The following is a 7308-nucleotide window of genomic DNA, read 5'->3' as shown; positions in this document are numbered from 1 at the left end:
TGACCAAATTTGACTTGGTCAAACTTGCTCAAATGAGACACTAAATGACCTCAGATGAAAAATCTCTAAATACCAAGTTTGATCATCTCAGCAAGATCTACAATTGTTACATAGCTCATTTTCCCATTTGAGAAAGTTTTATCAAACACTAGTCACAAATTCTTGATTCTCATATAGACTTTCTAAAACTATGTCACACACTTATGAAATTTGAACTACATTTTGTTCAAACTTTCTCAAATGAAAAAATGGCCTATATAAGGATTGTATATCTTGATGAGCTGAACAAACTTGGTATTCAAAACTTTTCAGTTGGAGACAATCTAGGATTTGCATCGTTGTATCATGCGGGCACAACAGTGAATTTTTTCTTGACGTATGACCCTTGGTTATGATCTTGTCGTAACCATGGAGTGTCTTCATCATTTAACATGATGTTTGGATCTTTTTTCACTATGAAGGGTGGAATTCGGACATTTCTTTATAATCTTCTGACATGTCTGACTTGTCTTCAATTCCCACTATATTTTCTTTCATGCCCTACAAGTCTTGGCGTGCTTCAAGTGAATCCTTTGGCTTCCCGTACACACCCATGAATCCTAACAGGTTCACACAAAGATTCTTTGTCAGGTGCATCACGTCGATTGCATTGCGGACCTCTAGGACTTGCCAATAGGGTAGCTCCCAAAAGATGGACTTCTTCTTCCACATGGGTGCGTGTCCCTTAGCATCTTTGGGAACAATTCACTGCCTTATCCCTTTCAAATACTACTTTCACATCCTTGATCATTGTGAGTACATCTTCTCTAGTTCGGTTATGAGGCTTCTTCCGGTGGTCTAGCTTACCTTTAAAATGCTTACCTTTCTTTTTACTTGGTGATTCAAAGGAAGGAATCGACGATGGCCAAGGTACACGACCTTTTGACATCTTTTCAAATATATACTATCAAGGTCATCAAAACAATGTGTGCATGCATTATATCCTTTGTTTGTCTGACCTGAAAGATTACTTAAAGCAGGCCAATCATTGATTGTTACGAACAACATTGCTCGTAGGTCAAAGTGTTCTTGTTTGTACTCATCCCAGACACGTACACCTGGTTTGTTCCATAAAACTAGAAGTTCTTCAACTAATGGCTTTAGATAGACATCAATGTCGTTGCCAGGTTGCCTCGGACCTTGGATGAGGATTGGCATCATAATGAACTTCCGCTTCATGCATAACCATGGAGGAAGGTTGTAGATACATAGAGTAACTGGCCAAGTGCTATGACTAGTGCTCTGCTCCCCAAAAGGATTCATACCATCTGTACTTAAGGCGAACCTTAAGTTTCTAGCCTCATTTGCAAACTCTAGAAATTCCCTATCTATCGCTCTCCACTGGGACCCATCAGCTGGGTGTCTCAGCATATTGTCTACCTTACGGTCTTCTTTATGCCACCGCAACAACTTTGCATGGTCTTTATTTCTGAACAAACGTTTTAAGCGTGGTATTATAGGAGCATACCACATAACCTTGGTAGGGATTTTCTTTAGGACGTTGTTCACCCTCGACGTCACCAGGATCATCGCGCCTGATCTTATACCGTGCTTCTTTACATACCGGGCATTCATCCAAATTCTCGTATTCATTGCCATGGTAGAGGATGCAGTCATTAGGACATGCATGTATCTTCTGGATTTTTAATCCCAAAGGGCAGACAACCTTTTTTGCTTCGTACGTAGTGGTGGCAATTCATTTGGCTTCAGAAGCATCTTCTTTATGAGGTTCAATAAATTCCTAAATGCCTTGTCGGATACACCATTCTTTGCCTTCCACTGTAGTAATTCCAGTGTTGTACCAGCTTTTTTGCCCCTCTTCGGCAGTCGGGTATAGCAACTTCCTATGATCCTCAAGCATGCGCTCGAACTTAACTTTCTCTTTTTCACTTTCGTATTCTTGTTGTGCATCACGAATGGCATCGCCAAGAGCATCACTGAGATCATCTTCTGCCGCTACCTTTTCTTCATCTCCCCATTGTAGTATTATCAAAGGCACCATACTGAGCAATAATGTCATCAATGTCTAAATCTTCTCCTTCACCTTCTTCCATCATGACCCCGCTTTCTCCATGCTTAGTCCAACATATATAGTTTAACATGAAACCTGACTTAAGCAAATGTGAATGAAGACTCATTGAGCTTGAATATTCCTTTAAATTCTTACATATGGCACATGGACAGCACATGAAATCATCCTGCTTATTTGCCTCGGCCACACCTAAGAAATATTGCACGCTCTCAATAAAGTCTTGGGAGCGGCGATCGGCATTGTACATCCAATGGCGTGACATAATCTGCATTACACGATAAATTATGAAAACCTTGAACATAATTAAGTATTTTATTACACAACATAGATGACACACACACGGTTGATTAATTAACTAAGCCTGGCTACAACGTAAGTAATCCCAACTATCACTAAACAAACTAAAACTACAATGCACTTCAGTAACATAATTATTTCGCTATCGTACGCAACTAAAACAGACAAATCATTCTTCTGTTGAATATCAATAAGCTTCTCCTGCTGGCTCACTGCCTCATCATCAGCAGCCGCTACCTCAAGCGCACCAAATTCTGCACGTATATAGCATAATCTTCCTCCAGTACCAACCATCGCATCCATTGCCCTCCCACTGAAATTAAAGCCAAAAAATATTTAGTCAAAAATATTCAAGAAAAGCAGGTCAATTAGCCATAATAATAAAATACGTAAGAAACTCACATCGCGATCCGGGCACTTGTAGAAAACACGACCCTTGTTGGGTCCCTATCTCTTGACTCGGTACTCCATCACAATAATTTGCTTACACTTGCCGCAGATAATGAGAGGGAGTTCTGGCCTCAATCGTTTCGCAACCGAACAGAGGCCGAGGATCCGGTACCAGTTGTCATCTACTTTCTAAACTTATTTTTGCAAACTAGTGTAAATTTCACATTTTCTAAAATGATATATTTAAACAAAACTAGTACGGATTTCACATGTTTCAATAAATAACCATCCGTACTAGTTGACCTTGCTTACGTGATCATCTCGGCGAGCATTTCTCCACCGGACGGCACCGTACTTGGCCAAGGAAGAGCTCCGATTCTACGAGGAAGGGAACATGGTCTTCCACGACCGTTGCCGCTCTTCCTGTAGAATCAAAGCTCCTCCTTGACGTCCGTTACCGCTCGGCAAAGAACATGCTCGCCGAGATAAACACGGTCCGCAAGTTCAACTAGTATGGATTTTCTATAATTTTCTAACTATTTTCTAAGTTTTTCATTTCATAGAAAATTTAATTCTAAAAAATAAAAGGCATGATTTCTAAGTATTTCATTTCATGGAAAAAATAATTCTAAGTGACCTGCTCGATATCGGTGAGCTCGCGGCGTTTAGGTTGCCGAGGATAGTAACATTTGTAGATGATATTTGTAGGTCTGAAGTTATCAAATATCCATCAAATTAAAGCTCAAAAATATGTTTCAATAAATAACCATCCGTACTAGTTGACATTGCTTACGTGATCATCTCGGCAAGCATTTCTCCACCGGACGGCACCGTACTTGGCCAAGGAAGAGCTCCGATTCTACGAGGAAGGGAATACGGTCTTCCACGACCGTTGCCACTCTCCCTCGTAGAATCAAAGCTCCTCCTTGACGTCCGTTACCGCTTGGCAGAGAACATGCTTGCCGAGCTGAACACGGTCTGCAAGTTCAACTAGTACGGATTTTCTATAATTTTCTAACTATTTTCTAAGTTTTTCATTTCATGGAAAAATTAATTCTAAAAAATAAAAGGCATAATTTCTAAGTATTTCATTTCATGGAAAAAATAATTCTAAGTGACCTGCTCGATATCGGCGAGCTCGCGGGCGTTTAGGTTGCCGAGGATAGTAACATTTGTAGGTCTGAAGTTATCAAATATCCATCAAATTATAGCTCAAAAACATGTTTCAATAAATAACCATCCGTACTAGTTGACCTTGCTTACGTGATCATCTCAGCCAGCATTTCTCCACCAGACGGCACCGTACTTGGCCAAGGAAGAGCTCCGATTCTACGAGAAAGGGAACACGGTCTTCCACGACCGTTGCCGCTCTCCCTCGTAGAATCAAAGCTCCTCCTTGATGTCTGTTACCGCTCGGCAGAGAACATGTTGGCCGAGCTGAACACGGTCCGCAAGTTCAACTAGTACGGATTTTCTATAATTTTCTAACTATTTTCTAAGTTTTTCATTCCATGGAAAAATTAATTCTAAGATCACGTAAGCCATCGGGGATGAGGATGGCGCGTGCTCCAGCGAGAACGAGCGAGGCGTGATTTTGATGAACTAATTTAACTTTTGTTTATCCAAACATATATGCAAATCATCATGTGATTTTGAGCTAAAAATGACATATAAAATCATAATAAAGTCCAACATATAAAGTTACACATGCATCTACATCGTAAAATGAGACAAGCTACTGATAAAACATAAGAGAATTAAGTTTGTTACCTCCAAAATCGAAGAGCAACACCAATGGAAGGGGAGAGAGCAAGAACAACAGCAAGCTAAAGAACAGAGGCAGTGAGTTTGAATGGAATGGCTCGGGCTCGGGGAGGAAGAAATGAGCTGGATTATAGGCCGGGATAATTAGTCCCGGTTAGGGGGCCAAACCGGGACTAAAGATTAATCTTTATTCCCGGGGTATCACCCAAACCGGGACTAAAAGATTTAGTCCCGGCTGGTATTACCAACCGGGACTAAAGTAAACCTTTAGTCCCGGTTGGTAATACTAGCCGGGACTAAAGATCCCTGCCCCGCGGACAACCATTGGGTAGGGACCTTTAGTCCCGGTTGGTATTACGAACCGGGACTAAAGGGTCCTTTAGTCGGGGACAAAAAATACCGAGGCTAATGCCAAATTGGGACATCGTTCTAAAGTATGTTCTCTAGTAGTGATTGATAAAGATAAAGATTAAATAACCATAAAATATGCCTATGTATTCATCGTAAAAACACTATATATGTTTCCACATACATATTTCTACCTCTATTTTATATAAACAAACTAACTTAAATTGAACATGCATGATGTGTCCTATTTGTCACCATGCAAACCAATCTATATATATATATATATATATATATATATATATATATATATATATAATATAATTAAATTAATCTATATAGGTGTGGCTGCTCGCCCAGGACTGCAACAACTGCCTCGACCTCTATCTGTACATGGGAACCCTGACATCCACCGCACAAGGGGCGGCGGCGTCAGGCGCTACATGTGGTGGGTTCCGTAAAGATGAGCAATCGAGCCATCGGCCCGGCATGGCACGGGCCCATGCCAGGCACGGAACGGCAGGGCCCACCGTGCCACCGGGCCGTGCCACAGTAGTCCACCGTGCTGGTCGGCGGCCCAGCACAGCCCTCGGGCCGTTTTTCGGGCCATGCCAGCCCAAAAGGCATGGGCCCAAAACCCCATCGTGTCAGCTCGGAGCCCGCATCACAAAAAACACCAGATTCAATACACATTTCAGTATACAAAACTATAGAAGTCTCAATTCAATACAACTATAGCAGTCTCACATTCACAATTCACAGATCAAATATGAAAGACAAGATGATCAAATTTTGAGCTGTTTGTGGAATGCCGCTTCATTATAAACCTTTCTAGGTAAAACTCACACCTTGTGAGAAACCCTAGAAGAAAAAAAGAGTATGGCCAGCTCATTTTAAAGTTCAAATGTTCAAAGTTATTACAAACCAGAGTTCAAATGTTCACTCACACTCTCACAAACAATCAGACTCACAAAGACACTAAAGACTCAACCTAGCAGTAGCATCTTGATCTCCACTCTCCAGCAGCAGCAGCACAAGCACTCAACCAGCAGAAGCATTTAGATCCTCATCAAGCCATAGGTTCTTGAAGTAGTCTTCTAACTCCTGGTCCTCCACAACATGTTGTGCTCTTTGCTGGCCTAACTCCTAGTCCTTGATGCAGACCAACATCTCCACTGTCTCTAAGCCCAATCGCTGTCGCCGCTCCTCAATGATCCTGCCAGTAAGACTAAAGCAAGACTCCGAAGAAGTAGTTGAGAGGAACTAACATAATATCTTTAGCCATGGTAGAGAGAACTAGATAGGTTAGTTTATGCTCATGCCATCAATTAAGGATATCAAAGTCATCATCATAGGCCACAACATTGCCACTGTCAAGGTAAACAGTGAGCTTAGAAAGACCAAGAGTCACTACAGTAGATGATGAACCAGTGATAGTTGAAGGACCAGAAGCACCTGATCCTAAAAATTTTGCCCCATGCCTGCTTTCTCTTACCTGTCAGTCCAGATGGATGTATGGTCATGGCTGGATTGGCTGCACCAAACTTGGATTCATACTTGTCATATAGATTATGCAGCTTAGTTTTAACCTCAGCAAAATTTGCATTGTAACTCATATTGTTACACTGAGCAAGTAGTTCAAGAACATTATGCAATCCTCTCATTTTAGCCCTAGGGTCTACAAACAAATGCAAATGCATATAACAGTGGTATAGACTTTCAGTACTTGAGAAATTTAGCCTTCATTGGCATAACAATAGCACTAAGATTACTATCATGTTCATAGTCATGCAGATGGCTAGCAATCTCAAGTATGTGATGCAGTACCAAAGGACTAGTGGGGTAATAAACACCAGACAAGAACAATAGTTGAATCATAGAACAATTCAAGGAACTCCAATACCTTTTCAGCAACAAACCAATGCTACCGAACAAGAGCGCAGCAGCATCTCCCATGTCGTCGACGTCATCGTAGAGCTGCCCTAACTCGACGAGCTCTTCGTTGATGGTTCTAGGGTAGTGGTCATCTTTGCCATCCATGGCCACCCCAACCTCGTTTTCTTCCCCTCTCGGCACCGTACCTCAACGGCTCGTGCGGCACCAGCATGACGCACCAGGCATCGGCCGACGACCTGCGAACAAAGAATAGAGAGATCTAGGGTTAGGGTTCGTGTGAAGATAGAGAAATTAGGGTTAGGGTTCATGTGAAGACAGATAGATCTAGGGTTCGTGGCGAACCTACACAGCCGGAGCCTGCCGCCGGAGAGGAGAAGATGAAGGCGCGGCGTCAGGAGCACAACCCCAATGGACGGCGAGCGACGAGATCAACCGGTGGAGGACAACGATCGATTAGAGAGAGGCGGGACGAAGAAGAGAGTATGAGAGGAGGAAGACGAGAGGAGATCTGCAAGATCTGGCGGTGGAGACGTCATCGGAGACGG

Source organism: Miscanthus floridulus, unplaced genomic scaffold (assembly GCF_019320115.1).
Source record: "Miscanthus floridulus cultivar M001 unplaced genomic scaffold, ASM1932011v1 os_2227, whole genome shotgun sequence".
Lineage (NCBI taxonomy): Eukaryota > Viridiplantae > Streptophyta > Magnoliopsida > Poales > Poaceae > Miscanthus > Miscanthus floridulus.
The sequence above is the reverse complement of the archived record's forward strand: the minus strand, read 5'-3'. Positions refer to the sequence as shown.